This window comes from Microtus oregoni, unplaced genomic scaffold (assembly GCF_018167655.1).
Source record: "Microtus oregoni isolate MIOR12 unplaced genomic scaffold, Mior012 000053F_ref0000044, whole genome shotgun sequence".
Taxonomy (NCBI): domain Eukaryota; kingdom Metazoa; phylum Chordata; class Mammalia; order Rodentia; family Cricetidae; genus Microtus; species Microtus oregoni.
In genome coordinates, this window is record NW_024543829.1 from 2,895,900 (window position 1) to 2,914,591 (window position 18,692).

The window sequence follows — 18,692 nt, forward strand, 5'->3', positions numbered from 1 at the left end:
ATGAGAGTACAGTCAGAAGCATTTTGCAGAGTCCAGAGCACAGATAGAAAGTAGTAGACTAAACATGACCAGTAGACTGAACCAGTCCATGAAAGGATGGAGGGGCAAGTAGGAAAGAGAAGAAAGCTCAAAGAGAAGAGAGAGCTAAAAGAAAAGATCAAGAGCTAATGTGCATGGCCAAAAGGGTAACGGTTATATTGGAATGAGAAGCTGGGGAAAAGAAATCCCATCAGCTGGCAAAGTTTAGGGGATGGAGAGGAGTGAAGGAGCTGAGAGGAGTCAAGTTGCCCTCTTGAACTCTATAACAGGTACTTGAAGTGTTAAGAGATTTTGGAGACCAGCATGTGCTTTGGTATGCCAATAGGTACCATGGATAACCATTTGTCTTGATTTCCTTTGGATCTGATATTTCTAAGTAGTGTGTCTTGATTGGTATCAAAATATAGAATGCATTTGTTTCCCAATGTTCACATAGGTCTAGAACCAGACTGTAGCCTTTAGAAGACAGTTCCAAAATAGTAAGTTTCTTAACTTTAAAAATTAAGGAATCAAGCAGTAGGAAAGCAAGTGACAGATATTATGAATCCTGACCTGATTTTTTTGAAAAGTGATTATCAGTTTAATTGTATATATTTACAGAATAAAATGGAGTGAGCTTATATGGATAAACAGTTACTCCAATCTCCTTTGGACCAAACATGGTTGAGAACAAAAAGAGCCAAAGTTACTTGGTTCTTCTACATATTTAAACCACTAAATTATTTAAAATAGTACTTAACTGTTTTATTGATTAATGTGCTATTCACAAAACATATTAAGAGAAACTTCTTAGAATTATATTTCAATTAATAAAACTATATATTTACTTAAGTCAAAATAAATCACATGACATAAGAGACATTATTTTACTATATAACAAATTTTAAGGAAAAATAAACATTTGCAATAATTTATTAAAACAACGTAATCTTTGTTTCTTCTTTTTCTTCTTCTACTACATCTACTTTTGAGGCAAATTCTTTTTTTTTTTTAACTTTTTTTTATTGAGAAAAGGAGAGAAAAAAAACAAGTTTCCACCTCCTCCCAGCCTCCCATTTCCCTCCCCCTCCTCCCACCCATCTCCCCCTCCTCCCACCCTTCTCCCCCTCCCCCCACTCCTTTCCCCCTCCCTCTCCAGTCCAAAGAGCAGTCAGGGTTCCCTGCCCTGTGTAAAGTCCAAGGTCCTCCCCCCTCCGTCCATTTCTAGGAAGGTGAACATCCAAACTGGCTAGGCTCCCACAAAGCCAGCACATTACGTAGGTTCAAAACCCCGTGCCATTGTCCTTGGCTTCTCATCAGCCCTCATTGTTCGCCATGCTCAGAGAGTCCAGTTTTATCCCATGCTTTTTCAGTCACAGTCCAGCTGGCCTTGGTGAGCTCCCAATAGATCAGCTCCACTGTCTCAGTGGGTGGGTGCACCCCTCGTGGTCCCGACTTCTTTGCTCATGTTCTCCCTCCTTCTGCTTTGAGGCAAATTCTTGATGACCTCTGCTATAGCCTAAGTGCAGGGGCAAGAAGTGTGTACTACAGTGCTCAGTTGACACAGAGGTCTGGAAAAGAGGAAAGGATGTTACTGTTCAATCAACATGACTTTCTGATATTCCGTTTGCTTGTGTCTTTAAACTAATTATCCTATTTTTATACTGCCTATTCACTTGATCTAACTTGAGACTGGCTATAAAAATGAAAATAATGACTTCATACTTTGCAACAAATACTATAATATGGTACATTATTAGGACAAATTGCTAATGCTAATTACCATAATATTTACTTTAGAAAACATTATATTTTTTTAGTTTATGATATAATAGGATTCTAGTATTCAGTAATCAAGTGACAGGTTGATTTTTGCCTTCAACGGGGTTTTTGTCTAACCAGTTACTCAAGTTCCTAATACATGACTTTCTATAAAGATTAGATGCCTGGGAAGTGATGGGCCTATTTAATAAAACAGTAGAATCTATGAAGGAAGACAATTTCAATGAAACAAGCACAGAGAGGAGCCATGCTTAGAGAAAAGACAATGAGGATAAAAACATACGTTGTAATGTCTTGTTACTGCACACAGAAATAAAGCGGTCCTTAAGATTTTAATAGAGTTGCCAATAAAATAAAATTAAGAACATGTTAAGATCAGAAGATTGAAGAAAATTTTTCCTTAGGGTACTTCAGATGAAGGCATTGGTTTAGCAAATTTATAATTTGAGAATGATGGGTTCTGATTTACAAAGTATTAAAAGAGAAGATTCATCTGGTTTTAAACTCAAATTGCATTACTCTCTGAATATAGGTGTTTGCTATAAATTAGCATAATATAAATACTATGAGCATATGATGTGGAATTCCTCTCTGTATACAGTGAATGTAAATCTGCTTTATTATCATTGACTAGTAAAGAAGCGTCTTTGGTCTATGGCAGGGCAGAATAAAGCCAGGAAGGAAATCCAAACAGAGGTAATATAGAGAGAGTAGGCAGAGTCAGGGAGACACCATGCATCTGCTGAAGGAGACAGGTGTCAGCACTTTGGCAGTTGGCCACAACCTTGTGACTACATACAGATTAAGAGAAATGGTTAATTTAAGATGTAAGAGTTAGTTAATAAAAAGCCTGAGTTAACAGGCCAAACAGAGTTGTAATCAACTTAGTTTCTGAGTGATTATGTTAGTCTGGACTACTGGGAAACAAATGAATGGTCTCCATCTGCATATATACAAAGAGATAATATACACTTTCATTTGATTAGTCTGAAGTCACTAGAGAGTATAAATGCCAGTTTTTGTAAATAGATTATTAAAGAACTAGGTTGTAATGAAAACATTTAAGCCAATGCTGTTTATATGAAATTAGAATATAATGTAAACAGATAAAAAGTTTATCTTTTTGCCATAGAAATCTAAATTGACCATACTCCAGTAGAAGACCATATATCAAAGTATATTTGGGCAGTATAAATTGATCTTGAAAAAACAAACACATAGTTTGGTGTTTAGAGAATGAGCAATTAGGAGAGCAGGGGTTAACTATATCAAAACATCAAAACACATCATACAAAACTTTCAAAAAGCTAATAAAACAGAAAATAAGTACTTCTAGATAAAATGAATTCTATGTGTGAATGTAAGTCATTTATTTTTTAAAATATTTAATATTTTTTATATTTTAAGCAAGGATCTTATTCAAAGAACTGTTATAAAATATGATTATCATAATAGTTTCAAATCCTTCTTTGCATGACAAAAGAACTGATTTGTATGGCATAGCAGTATTTATAGTATCATAAAGAAGACATAATAGCAGAAAAATCACATTATGAGATGTTCTAAAGATTTTTAGTAAGGTAAAGTTTCTTGATTGAATTCTAAAGTTCTCTAGAAATCTACCCAAGGAATTATTTTATTCCTTTATTGCCTTTTGGTTTGTTTGCTTGCTACTTATTTAGTTACAAATAGCTTTTTCTCTGATACAATTCATTTCAATTGCATTTGCCCCTCCCTCCACTGCACACACCAACCCTTTATTCCCTCTCCATTTCCCTTCAGGAAAGAGCAGGCCTCCAAGAGACAACAACCAAACATGGCAAATCTAGGTATAGTAAGATGAGGCAAAAGCCCTCATATTAAGGATCAAAATAAACCTTACTAACTTGTTTACATTACTATTCAAAGCTCTTTGAATCATATGTTTCCATCATTCAGAAATGAAAGAAGGCTATCTTAAAGAAATAAATGAAATAATCAAAGTCACCTTAAGTTTTTAACCAGAAAGTCTAGACAGCTGATAAATCAATCATATTCAGCAGAAAATTGACTAAGACAAATACACTGATGTCATGAAAGCAACATTTTGCTGAAGTCATTCTCCATTTCCATGCTTTGATGCTTAATATGATGTAACACTTTAGCAATCACAAAATCAAAGAAATTCATCATCTTTGAAATAAAATCATATGTATTAAAACTTAGAAACATGGAAGGAAAAAAACCACTAAGATTATATAGACCCTGGAAAATTAGTTAATCTTGTTAGGACATACCACAATTTTCCTTATAATTGACAGAAGAAATTTATGAAAGTTCAATATCACAGAGGTGGAGCTCAGAGTACTGAGAAGCTATGAATAATCCTGAGAGACACTAGTAATTTATGAGTGAAACACATTAGGATTATTGGGTTATATTTACATTAACATTTGAATGAAGAGTCCCTGAAAATAGTAACAATGAACTTTAAAATTTAAACACTACAGTATTATGCTTATATTTTAATGTGGAACAGCCAACTATAAAAGTTAGGATTGGAGAGATATGAGATGAAGGTGGTAAGAAGCCTCAGACACTTTTCATCGGCATAAAATTGCCTGTGTGGTGCTCTATACAATTGTGTGGGAAAAAGTAAAAGTGGTCCCTGGTAGAATTAGGTCAGAGGCAGTTTTAAAGATGCAAATATAAAGCTTTGGGATCCCTATATTATAGAATTTTAAAGTTCTAAAAGTTATTATTTTCTTTAAAAATGTTTCATCTGCTCATTCCCCGATGCTTTTAAGAAATAGTAAATTAGTGCACTTATGTCAGTCTCAAAAATGAAATATAAGCATAAAAGTTTTTTATTGGAATGACTTACTCATAAAACCCTTTCAGAGCAGTATTTATTGTCTGCATTTACTGAAATGGCTTTATAATAAGGATAAATGCCATTAAAATTATACCATATGAAACCATAAAAAGTACATAACTGAAAAACAGGCTAATTATTTCAGAGTGCAAAAATCACAGTGTAATCATGTAATCAAGCCCTACTCTTCATGCCCTTTTAAAATAATACGCTGCTCCCCAAGCCTATATGAACAAGACTCCAAAACTCCTAGATAAAAAAACATGAGAACTGAGATAAGGATTTATAACCTGCAGGAAATCATTCGATTGTTTTGAAGAAATATAAGCCTAGAAATTTTATAGCTTAGAAATCTAGTTTTCAGAGGTAGAGTTTGAAATGGTATATGAAATAAATCCTCTCAATGGGAAAAGCCAGGGTAAAAATCTTAGAGTAAAGAATACACATGTTTTTAGCTGAAAGACAAATTAGCCCTGGGGAAAGCATTCAGGTAGACAGCAGAGGACTTGAGGATTGAAAGATTTTCCAGACAAAGTGTCAGCTAACAGAGCTTTGTTGGGGGTGGTATCCCAGAGTTCTTTCTAGGTTTGTAGCACATGAAACACATCGAAAATACTGAAGTTAAAACGGCTTGCTTGACAATTAAATTGTCAGTTGTTGGCCAAACTAAAATAAGCTTGCAAGGGACACACTGGGGCATGTGCTGTTTTATATGCAGAAAGAATGTAAAATATAGAAAGTATTCACTCTGCTTTAAATACAAGAAGAATCCATTGTATATGGAGTACTCAGACAATGAGTCTACAGGTCCTGCAGGAGTTCTAACCTTAGGGGGAGAAAGAGGCAAATTTAAGACATGATTCAAACACTAATGATAATGACAACTTGGCTACTAAATCAAACCAAACAACCGAGCAAGCAAACAATAAAAATAGTTTGACAAAGGGCCACCTTGGAGATAGTTACTCTTAGGGAATTTTGTGCATACTTTATTCATCTGGTTCTGGCTCTTATGGTGACTGGTAGTGGGAGGAATCAACTTTTCTTTAGGTCCCCATAAGATTATCAGCACCCCCAACCAGCTGGAAGTAGCCTGGAATACTACGCCCACATTCCCAAAAAATGGATGAATCAAATAAGAAAAAAAGAATGAATCAAATAAAATCAGGATATATATAAGACAAAAACGCAACAGAAGACACTTCAAATCCTGAAACTTTGTAGCCGGTGTTAAATATCCCAATGGTTTGGCCCTTCTGCTTTGTTTTATGCACACCTCTCTCTTGAGCTAGTTCTACTTCTTGAATTCATCTCTTTGGCAGATGTGTAAGCATCAAAGCAAACTAATTCCTTGAGTTCTCCACTGTAACTCAGGCTTCACATAATAACTCCACATAATGGCACCTGATAAGGTCTTTGTAAGGGACTTTACACTTGAGTGTGTTTTGTAGCCACAGAAGCTCTCTGCACCTTCTTAGGAAGAAAAAAAGATGCCTTCAGTTTCTCATTACTTTCATGTCTTTCAAACCAACGAAAGACACTGCCAAGTTCAGTTGCTTGCTTGGGATAGCCAATAGCCACTTTGAATCACACTAGAAGTAGAACATTTTTTATTGCTTTCTGGGAAAAGAAAATGCATTATTCTCTCTTACAGAGTTTGGATACTTAGCTGAATGAGGTTCTCTTCTAAAGTTACGTTCTCTTTACCAGTGCTGAGCCTGGGGCCTTATGTCAATGACAGCACATTACTTTTCTCTTTTATTGCAAACCATGGCTTCAATGTTAAGTCTGCATGTTTTTTTTTTTTTTGCCTCTCTTTAAACTGTCCATTCTGTAATCTTTATGTGCCACTTGTTATATTATTATAAACCTGTATAAACCACTAATAAAAACTACATGGTAGATTTAGTATTATGCTAATTTGAAAATACTTCCAGGAAAAAAAAATAGTTTATTACTTTTTAATTTGGCCCCAAACAAATTCTTAGAACAAGGAAAGAATCAACTAGATTCTTTGTCAAAATATCTCAGAAACATCTGTAACCCGCTACTAATATTATCCCTCCCTGACATGTTTTGGATTGAGCCTTTAAGGTCCACATAACTCTCAATCCTGTTGTCATCTAAACTCTTTCTGTGTTGGCTCTTTAAGTTCTACTTACAGTGTTCAGAGATTCAGTCTTCCAAAGGCTCTCAAATTCAACAAAACAAAGAGATCATGGTTAGATTTTTCACAGAAACAGTCCACTCTCTGGTACCAACTTCAGGATGCTTTACGTTGCTGTTGTCATAATAAAACATCATGGCCAAGTCAATTAATAAAAGAGATATTTCATTAGTTTTATGGATTCAAAATATTGAGAGTTCATCATGGCACAGAGGCATGGCAGCAAGTCTTCTAGCATCAGGAGCAAGAAGCTGAGAATTTATATTTCACCTATGAGCATGAATCATCAAAAGCAAACTGGAGTTAGGGCAATACCCTGAATTCTCAAAGCTCCCTTTACCTAATGACCTATTTTCTCTAGCAAAAACATATCTCCTAAATCTCTTATAAAATGGCTCACGGCAAATTATTCAAGCTCCTTGACCTATGTCAGATAGTCTCATTCACACTAAAACACTTCTTAAATCACTCTACAGAGAACTGTTCTCTATAACTTAATATCATAACTACATGTGTATATATGTATCTGTGTACTTCCATCTCATTTTTGCTTTAAGTGTTATAAACACACATCTATGAATATGTATATAAACACATTATACATATATATGCAATTGTGTGTGCTAACATCTGTATTGTTTCAGAAGCCAAAGTTATGTAACATTTTGAAATAAATAGCCTGGTCTCTCACTGCTAGAGTAATAGCTAAGCAGGTTGTAGAATAATGGTTTTCATTGGTGGGATGACTTTTAAGAAAACCAGAGCAAGTGTATGTATCGGGTACGTTTAATACTCTGGTGAAGATTTATCTTTGTAATTAAATTTTCTTTGCCTATCCTTCAAGCTCTTTTGCTTGTATTACCACATACAGATTAATTAAAAAGCATAATGAATAAATAACTGAGAATTGATGGCAGTTTGTATAGTATTAAAAATCTATGTGAATAGTAATATATGCATATCTATGTATATGATGTTGAATAAACTTTTGTATTTACTAATATACACCTTTAAAATACTAATAGCATAATTTCATTTTCCACAGATGAAACTATCCACATTGATTCAAAGACCTTAAAATTTTCAAGAAATTATTTCTATTTTAATTTGTAAATTTCAGTAAAATATTACTATTTCCTTGATACCACTCTATCCTGCAAAGGAGATGAATGCATATTTCACATATCTTGGCTACATTTCTCCTGTGTATTAGTGATTCAGAATCTTCCATCATGATTGACTGTCACTGGGTCACAGTCCATATCTATAAGTAAATGTTTTATTAACTAAGACCAAAAACTGAAAAAAAAAAAACAGTGGGAACAGCAATTCAGATAATGCAGAAATTGTAGGATGCTATACTTAAGGGAAATTGTGGACATATAGGAGGAGATACTTATCATTTATATTATAGCATGCATATTTTATTATATTTATTTGTGTTAGTCTTTCCGTGGCTTATATAAATAGAAAAATATAGGAATCACCCATATAATATTGTAATACCAATGGTTTCATGGATCTACTATAAAGTATTAAGTCATTATGAAAATAAAGGTATTATTATACGGAATATATGCTGAAGGATGTGTTTGATAATGTATATGATTTTAACTTCTAATTCAAAACATTCAAATTTTTGTCATCAGAGAGTTTTCCTCCAGCTGCAGATGTGAGTAGCTCCAAATACCAAAAGTTAGACATTATGCAGAGAGAGTGTATCTAAATTGGAGGTCTCCATTAGGTCCCTCCATTCAGAGATCATGGAACACCTCAGAAAGTGGGTGAATTTAGGAGTCAGAGGGGAAGGAGGATACCAGGGGAGCAGTGCTCACTGAGTCAAATAAGCAATAAAGCAGAGCTCATATGAGATCAAAGAGACTGAAACAGCCATAACAGAGCTTGCATGTGTCTGCACCAGGTCATCAGTATGCATGTTATGCCTGTTAGTTTGGTGCTATAGTGGGATCCCTAGCAGTAGGAGCAGGTGATCTCTGATTCCTTTACCTGCTCTTAGGACTCCTTTCCACTTACTAGATTGTCTTGTGCAGTCTCATTGAGGGTTTTTGCCTTGTTTTATTATATCTTGTTTTGTACTATTTAGATGTTGTCTCTTGGAGGCCAGCACTTCTCTGAAGAGGAAACAAAGGGGATGTTGAAAGGTGGCTGGCAAAAACAGAGAAAGGGGGAAATTAATTGGAATATACTGTAATAATGTATTTATTAACACTAATAATTAAAAATCAAAAAATACTTTTTCATATACTCTATTCTAAGGTTTACTCTTTCTCAATATCTCTCAGATCTCCCCATTTGTCCCTTGACATAAGTCTATATCTCTTTTTGCTATCTCTCTCTCTCTCTCATTAGAAAACAGACATCTACAAAGGTAAAGAAATATAATTAAAATAGTAAATTAAAATAAAATGAGTTAAAATCAAGCAGAAAAATGAAAAGCACAAGAAACATACAAATGCATGTGCATGCACATATACACACATTCATACACATACGCTAATTCCATAAAAACAGAAAACAGAGACAGGTAATAATGACACTCACTTTTAACGCTAGCATTTGAGAAGAAGAGTTCAAGAACAGTCTTCAGTCTGGCCTACAGAGAGAGTTCCTTGACAGGCAGGGCTATACAGAGAAACTCTGTCTCATAAAACAAACTAAAGACTCCCGCAAAACTATGATTTATCTTATAATAAATAAGCCAAAAACCATGCAATGTCTACATACTCTTGTCTACACCTATGGGAGGAACATCTTACCTCACCAGAGGCCAAACTACCAACCTAGCATCTTGAACCCCTGATAAGTTGATAGTTATATAATTGCTATAAATAAATATAGAGCAGTATGGTATACTGCAGTGATAGAAATTTTTTCTAACATATGTAAGGATTTAGATACATCCTCCAGAATATAAAATTAAAGTATGTATGTAAATTAAGAATATAGATACATGCATGAGTGAATATTACATGTGTGAAATTTTTTAATTCAAATTTTGTTGTGAATTTAAGACAGATTCATGGCCCAGTCTCAGTTCCATTCTAAAAGAATGTTTCTTCACTGATGCTCAATACAGCTCATGTCTCCTTACTGAACTTTTCCTGCCTGAAATATGTCTTTTCTCATCAAAAAGACTCTGAAATGAAGCTTGGCTCTGTGGACATTCTGCAGGAACCAGTGCTGCAAACCCTCTTGGGGTGTGAATCAGCACTGTCTTTATCCTGTTTCCGTCTGCTTTGCCGGGAGACTGGGTAACACTCAGTTCTTGTGACAAACAACTCCAGGACAGCAGCATCCTTCCCAGGAGAGCAGAGAGCTGTACAGGTGCCAGCTGGCAACTGAATCAAGTGTTTCATGTGTCCCCAAACCTGGAATCAGACTTCTTACAACACAGCTCGCATGATTATCTTCAACATGTTCTAAGATTCTCATAAAATTTCCTTCAGAATCTGGACGGCCACCTTGGTAGAAATGAGCTGATGAAACAGTTGAAAAAATTGGGGAGATGTCTTGAACTCCTGGACTCCTCCACACTCAGTCTTAAACTTAAGCAAATGAAGCAAGAATCTGGGCCTCACATTGTAACAAAAATGTTTCAGTGGTCTTGGCTTCTAAACTTTGTCTGGAGAGAATGGTTGCAGCTGTTGCCTACACATGCCTCTCCCCTCATATCTTCATTATGAAAGACATATGAGAGTCTGTCCAAATTTTACAATCACATTTCTTCAAGATATGCTACCTCTAAAATATGTCTAATATAAATATATGTTGCTTTTGATAATAGAATAAAAATTCTAAAATTAATTCCCTTCAAAAAAATGATGTAATCAATTTTCCCTTCTGTTAATCAATACCTATTGACTTCACATTTTCTTTACGTGTGTGCATCTCAGGTTCGTTCTGTGCAGGCAATATTATGGCTTACATGCATTCATCCATACAGTACTCATCAACTGAAAGTTTAAATCTTTTATAATGATATTAGATAGTCAGTGTTTGGGAAGGTAATCAATGTTACATCATTGATTGATGTTACATCATTGATGAATAATATGATTGCCACTATAAAGGGCTAGTGAAGACTGAGAGTTTTTTCTTTCATACTCCTATCCAATCTGATTTTTTAAATGCCACAAGATTCTTCCAATATGCTCCTTTATTAAATGTAATCACGCCAAAGTTTCACCTTGTAGAGAGAAAAAAGAGTCCTCAGACCAGACAGTAAATTTACTAAGTTCATTTGGACTTTTCATAAAAAACTAAGAAGTAACTTTCAATCTAAAGAACATTTATAGGAGTAAGAGTAAAGATGAGGAAGTCATATCAGCTGACAATATTTTTATAATTATATATAAAACATGTTATTATAGAGCAGTAGTTCTCATCCTGGGAATTGTGACCTCCTTGACAAAACTCTATCTCCAAAAAGTTTACATTGTGATTTATGATAGTAGCATAATTACACTGATGAAGTAGCTATGAAATAATTTTGTGGTTAGATGTCATCATAATATGAGGAATTGCACTAAAGGGTCCTAGCATTAGGAAGTTTGAGAAACAGTGTTACAGATCCTGAACGTGTAAGTCATGAGTTTCATTTGATATATAGCACTCCAATAAGACGAAAGACAGGAAAACTAATCCAGTTTATGGTTATTCGGTTAGTGATTTTGTAATTATAATCTAAAGTTGAGCCACTTTAGCATACAGATAACAGAACAAGATCAAAGCGTGTCGTGGAAAAAAACCTATGCTCATGAAAGTTAATCTATCAGGAAGGTCCATATTCTGGATGGAAATTTTCATTATAATAGTATAGTTTCTATTCTTATCATAAGGATATTGCATTTTCATGTCCATATATTTGTTCTAAATAATCATCATTGTCAACATGACTAAATTTGGAATTCCCTTTAAATGGAACAGAAAGATCTCCTTGAATGTGTACAGCACCATTCCATGGACTGAAGCACTGCAACAAACAGAAAGAGCAAAAACAGGGAAAGCTGTGATTTTAGCCTTCATCTCTCTGATTTATGATTGGAACCACAATATGACTGGCTGTCTCTTGACTCTACTGTATTCCTTCTTCAATTCATGATCCAAACTGAACCCTTAATTGTTTCGCTTTTTTCACACCTATGGGAAAAATCATAAAAACAGTAAACATATTTTAATTGAATTAAAAAATTGTTGACTATAAAGTTTTCAGGAAAGAAAAGTGAGTTTGAGAAAATTTTCTGTATGCTTGAAATATTTAATTTGTTGTGTCATCTAATAATATGCTCTATTTTATAAAACAAAATAATAGAAAATAAGAAGTAGAAAATAATACATAATAGAGGTTCAATCGCATATTATTTATGCAGATACAAAACAATACTATTAACAACATCAGCAACAAAAAAATAGATAACTAAAAGGAAGCCACAGCTCTCACTTCCTTCAAAGGTGTAAGAGACAGTTCGTTCTGGAGCCAAATTTGAATGCTCATAAACTGGAGACACAATTTCAGCTTTTCCAAAATTGTACGTTTGAATGTAATAGCAGATTTGTAGTTCTACAGAATAAAAGATGACATAAACCAAGGCATTTTTTTCTAAAATAGGTTCTTTTTTCATACAATACATTTTAATTTCCCCTCCCTCTACTCCTTTAAGTTCCTCCCTACCTTCCCTCCCCTCTTTCCAATCCCTTTCTGTCTCTTATTAGACAAGAAAAATCTTCTAAACAATAACAATTAAGCATGACAAAATAAAATATGAGATGAAGCAAAAACTATCGTATTGAATGAAGTTGGACATGGCAACCCAAAGGGAGGAAAAAGTCCCAAGAGCAGGCACAAGAGTCAAAGACACATTTGTTCTCATATTCAAAAATACCATGAAAATGTTAAGCTAAAACTTATAATATATACACAGAGGACAAGTGTACACCTATGTAGTCCCTTGGCTTGCTGTTTCAATATCTAATGAGTTCGTGTGTGCCTTGCCTAGTTAATTCATAGGGTCTTATTCTCCTAGTGTCCTGCATCCCCTCTGCCTCTAACAGTTTTTCTGCCTCCTTTTCTGTAGGAGCAGAGGTAGATGAGGTAGGTATATAGGTTGTGTTCTATGAACTGAGGGATTTGATGGAGGCCTCCAATTTAGAGGTACACTCTGCACGATGTCCTACTCTGGATTTCTGTGACTGTTCTGGTTTGTTGTGGGAAGAAGCTTCTATAATGATGAGTGGATAAAGCATTTGTGAATATAACAATGTATCATTAGAAGTAATTTTATTTATATTTATTTTTATTTATTAAACCAGTAGTGCTTGTTTTTTCCTTAGGTCTCTGTATTATCTAGGTCTGGTTCTTGGTAACTTAAGCGGTGTTTGGTGTGCTTCTTTTTCGTGGAGTGGAACTTAAATCATATCGGACATTTGTTGACTATTTCCACAATTACCACCATTGTCCTAACATATTTTGTAGTTAGGATAGAAAGTAGGTCAAAACCTTTGTGGTTGGTTAGGTGCTGTGCTTTTTTTTTTTGTTTTGTTTTGTTTTTTTTTTGGGGGGGGTAGCTAAAATATCTATTTCTGATTTAATGTTATCAAATTTTATAATTTGTTTCAATGAGTAAAACAGGTTTAAAAATTAAGTAAAACTGAAAAAATTAAACTAATATTTAATCATGAATAGATTTAAATGTCAAACTAAACTTCAATGTGATGTGACCTTTTTTAAAAAATATTTATTTGTTTTTGTGTGGGTTATTTTAGAAATGCTTCCTAATTTCACAAAAGCCAGCCTTGCTCCATGAATTATTGAATGTTTGTACTTGGAAGATATTAAAAGTCTTTGTTTCACCTTCATAAAGACTTAAGAAGGAGAAAATCATTATTCTCTGTATAAGAAATGATTAGGAAAATAGTGGCATGGAAAAAAGAAACAGTGAGTGCATATCGACTATGAATTCTTTTCTTCTTTCTGATTTTTTATATCACAATAATAAAAAGGTACAAATTAGCTGCTTCTATTTGCACATGTTAAGAACATAATTAACATTACATGTTATAACATAGGAAAATATAGTATAGGCTTTGTTAAATTAAGCAGTTTTGGTTAATCGAGAGGGGGTTATACTTCTCATCCTCTTCTAAAATTCTTAGAAGGCCTACATTTCCATGACTAACATCAATATAGTTGTTGAAAACTTTCTGATCAAGGTCACAGGAGTAGAATTCCATAAGTAGCCATAGGAATGCAGTTGTGAAACTTCTTAGCCTGCGGGTAATCAACTCATTGGATGGTTAAAATGACCTTACAGGAAGAAAACTGGGGCTACAAGAGCAAGCATTTTCCATTCCTATTACAGCTTATCGAGGACGTGCTGTTACATTAAAACAATAGAACTTCCAAAAAGGGTTTTTGTTGTTGTTATTGATGTTCATGCTGGTCATTTTTTTATTGTTATTTGGTTTTTTTTTCAGTCTTTTTTGGCTGTATGGAAATTGCAGCTACCTATTAGTCTAAGCAAGGAGTTATTCCTGTACTGAACCAAGAATTAAAGGAGGATTTTAAAATTAGTTCTCTCTTCTATGAGGATATGTTGGAGCTTTATAGTATGAGATTTAAATTTTCAATCATACTGAAATGGATTTTTTTATACTTAAAGGTGTAACATTTACTAACCTCATTTCTCTAGGACATTCTTGCTCTATATCTTACATACTATTATATGAGATTAAAATAGCTTTTGGGGGAAAACTACATTTATACACTGTTACTCACTATGCAGAAAATTTGTTTCCAAGTTTTGGTAGTTAGGGCTAGTACAGGCACAGTTGGGAAAAGTGCTGAACATTTGAAATGGAAGGATGCAGAGAGAACATCACCCACCCACTGTAACATCCACTCATTCTGCAAAGGAGTCACAGAGACATTAAGAGTTATTACCCAGTGATTCACAGAAAGCTCTTCACGAAGTTACATCCAGGTGCACTGTCTGAGACTTTAGCCTGAATTTCTGTTTACCTTGTAGCTTTATGTTCTTTGCTGCTTTCCCTGGTGGTCCCATGATGCTAACTATCTTAAAGATATTATTGTGTTTGCATATAGTCTATGGATTATATTTAGTGTTTTTGTTTAACTTTAACCAGTGAAATAAGAAGTACTACAACCTCCCTCTTTAAAGATGGAGCTAATGTGGTCTGGAAAGCTTCTGACTTCTGGAACATGACACAGTAAGTGGTAGCTTCAAGAGCAGGAGCAGGAAGCCTGTGTGACTCCAGGCCTTCACTTTAAGCACAGCAGCAAACTGACAGCTGTTGCACTCTGCACTTAGGCTGTGCTTTCACCTGAATCCAGACTGTCTATTTTCTGTCAGACTCTCCCAAAGTTAACTTTGCTAAGTAATTTATCAAGTGATTCACCCAAGGGTACTAACATTATGGTAGAAATGTGTTTATTGCTAGAATGTTTGACATTTGGCAAAGGAACAGGATGTTAAAAACAATAGACAATACAAATTTTTAATTGAAAATTTACTCTTTCATAACTGGCTATGCTTAGACAGATTCAAGGTGAATAGAAGCATGACTGAGCCCATGACTTATTTGCTCTTGAGTAGTGTGATTAGGAGAGACTAGTATTTACACATATTCTTAACATCACAATCATATGGATTTGGGATGATTTTATTCTTTTGTCTTGATACAATTGTCATTAATTTTTAAAGTATTAAACTACTTTCTTCATACGCATCATGAAAGTAGAGAGTCCTTGAACTCAAGAGAAGATTGGATATTCTGAGAAGTGCATAAACTTATAAATAGGGTAGAAGGTAGCCAGTGAGAATAGAAGAGAGACAGCAGTTAGGTACTACTCCACCATTGTTAAGTTTAAGTCTGATTTAAATATAAAATTACTGCAGAAGGAGAAGAAGGAGGTGAAACTGCAGTCAGGATGTGAAATAAATAAACAAACAAATAAATAAATAGAAAGCTTTTTTATGTCTTATGTTAGTATTTTTTGTTAGGTGGTCTTTGTGAAAAGCATTTTCTGCCAGCTATAATTTTTTTTAAATTTGTATGTATATTTATACATAGACAAATATGTATCATAGTTTTTTAGGTAGATGTAGTGTAATTCTTCTGATTTTTCATAAAGCCTCTTTATTACTTTACTCCCTCTCTGATGTGGCATTCCCCTTCTGTATGCTATAAATACCATTGGTTAATAAAGAACTGTCTTGGGCCTGCACAGAGCAGAATAGAAAAAAGTGGGGGAAATTAAACTGAATGCTGGGAAGAAGGAGGCAGAGTCAAGGAGAAGCCATGGAGTCCCACTGGTGACAGACACACTGAAACTTTACTGTTAGGCCACAACCTCTTGGTGATGTACAGATTAATGGAGATGGGTTAAATTAAAATGTAAGAGTTAGGCAATAAGAAGCTAGAGCTAATGGGCCAAGCAGCTTTTGATGGAATTGAAAAATAAAGTTATATTTTTTCTTAGATATAATAAAAGATAAAGTAGATATAAATATTATTGCTGTAATTCTTGATTTTTACCTGTTTTGTTGTATGTAATTTTCCTATGTTAAATTTAAAACCCTCCATTTTATTTAAACAAAAAAAGGGTGGAGATGTGGGATTCCCCTATTGGTTAATAAAGAACTGTCTTGGGCCTTCACAGAACAGAACTGAGTAGGCAGGGAAATTTAAACTGAATGCTGGGAGAAAAGAGGCAGAGTCAAGAAGAAGTCATGGAGACTCTGCTGGATACAGACATGCTGAAACTTTGTTAGGCCATCACCTCATGGGGATGCACAGATTAATGAAGATGGGTTAAATTAAGATGGAAGAGTTTGCCAATAACATGAGCACACAAAAACTCAGCAATTTGTACTACTTAAAAAAGATACTTAACACATAATTTGGAAAAAAGAAGGTATTTTTAACAAACGTCTGGGAAAATTGGAAGAAATTGGAAGTCCACACTGAGAAGAATGATATAAAATGTCTTTCAAAAATATACGATAAGGATAACTTAAATTTTATTGATTTTAAATGAATGTTCTTTTATTCTTTTCTGCAATTAATATTATACAATACTGTATAGAATTCGTACCTCTGCAGAATTTCAAAGTGGATTGTGCTCTAGTGAGTTTTTCTCAACATGATTTTATTGATTATTTGGGAATTTGACATTATGAACCCTGATCACACTTACTTCCCAGTTCTCCCAGGTCCCTTCCCAACTCCTGTGATTCTCCCCGCCCTGCAAAAAAAAGAAAGCCCAACTTGTGTTTCCCCATCCTCACTTTTGCAAGTATATTCATGACTGTGTTTTAGATTTTCAAAGCATCATTTAATATAAATTTTTTATAGGAAATTTTATCATGTGATGTTAATTTTACTATTTCTATCTCTCTCTCACACACCCTCACATATTTTCATAAATTCCATAGTTTAAAGATATGTCTATTTTATCTTAAACTCAATGATGTTTTTCTCTTTCATGCTGTCACAAGTTTTTAAAAGTACCTCATCCATAGACAAAGTTTAAAAGAAGTCAAACTTTCGCTATTCACAGATGGTATGGGGGTATACATAAGTGATCTCAAGAATTCTTTCAGGGACCTCCTACAGCTAATAAACACATTCAGTTATGTGGCAGGATACAAAATTAACTCAAAAATTAGTAGCTAATTTATATACAAATGATAAAGAAGCTGAGAAAAAAATCAGAGAAACATCACTATTCACAATAGTGAAAAATAACATAATATATCTTGGGGTAGCACTAACCAAAGAAGTGAAAGACCTGTTTAACAATAACTTATGTCTTTGAAGAAAGACATTGAAGAAGATATCAGAAAATGGGAAGATCCTCATGCTTCTTCTTATTCTTTTAGTTAATTTTATGTACCTTACCTCATTTAACAAATTATTGACCTATAAAATCACTTATTAATATGCAGAACTACATACCTTTTAAATGCTCCTCCTAAAATTCACACCTTATCACTTGTAATTTGGAAAAATAAAATTACAGGATGTTCATTTATACACCATATTAATTATAAAATGAAAGAAATATAGAAAACACTCCCAAATTGATAGAAAAAAAATCAATGGAATTGCTGCTGTCCAGACACAATAACCAGAATGAGTAAAACCTTAATTATGTTCACGCCAGTGTTGCAGAACTAGGAGCACATTTCCCAAAAGCATTCCAAGGTTTCACATATACACTTTAGAAAATGCTTATATTGAAATACTTAAAAATGATATTTGTAAAAACAGCGTTTTCTGTACATAACCATCTTAAAATGTCTTCTTCTCTGACTGAGATAATGAGCTAAGCATAGCTGGATTCCTAATACAATAGTGCTTTTATGCGCTAATGTTTGTTCACGGTCCATAAATCCCTATATTAGCCATCAGTGTTCTCATTCCACTTGAGAAATAAATAATGAGCTGCTTTTTAGGATGAAAAGGAGATATGCATCTTTAGTTCTGTAAACACATGATGTTTGATAAGCTTGATGCCATTATAATACAACAGTGTTGTTTTCTGTCTAAAAATGACAGTACTGAAATACACGCAAGAGAGTGGTGAGGATGAATTGCTTTCCTGAAGCAGTACAGTGTCTGGTATTACTCACCTGTAGCCTCAGCTCAGCCTTTTGTAACAAACACAACTCACTTGCCATATTATTGTTTTATTTTTCGGTGTTCTGTTTATGATATATGTGGGACTATAAAGATGATATCTTAGAACACCAGCAAGATGCAAACGGTATTGTAGCTATGGAATTCCATTTTCCAATAAAATCTTTCTTCAAGGCACAGCATTTGAAA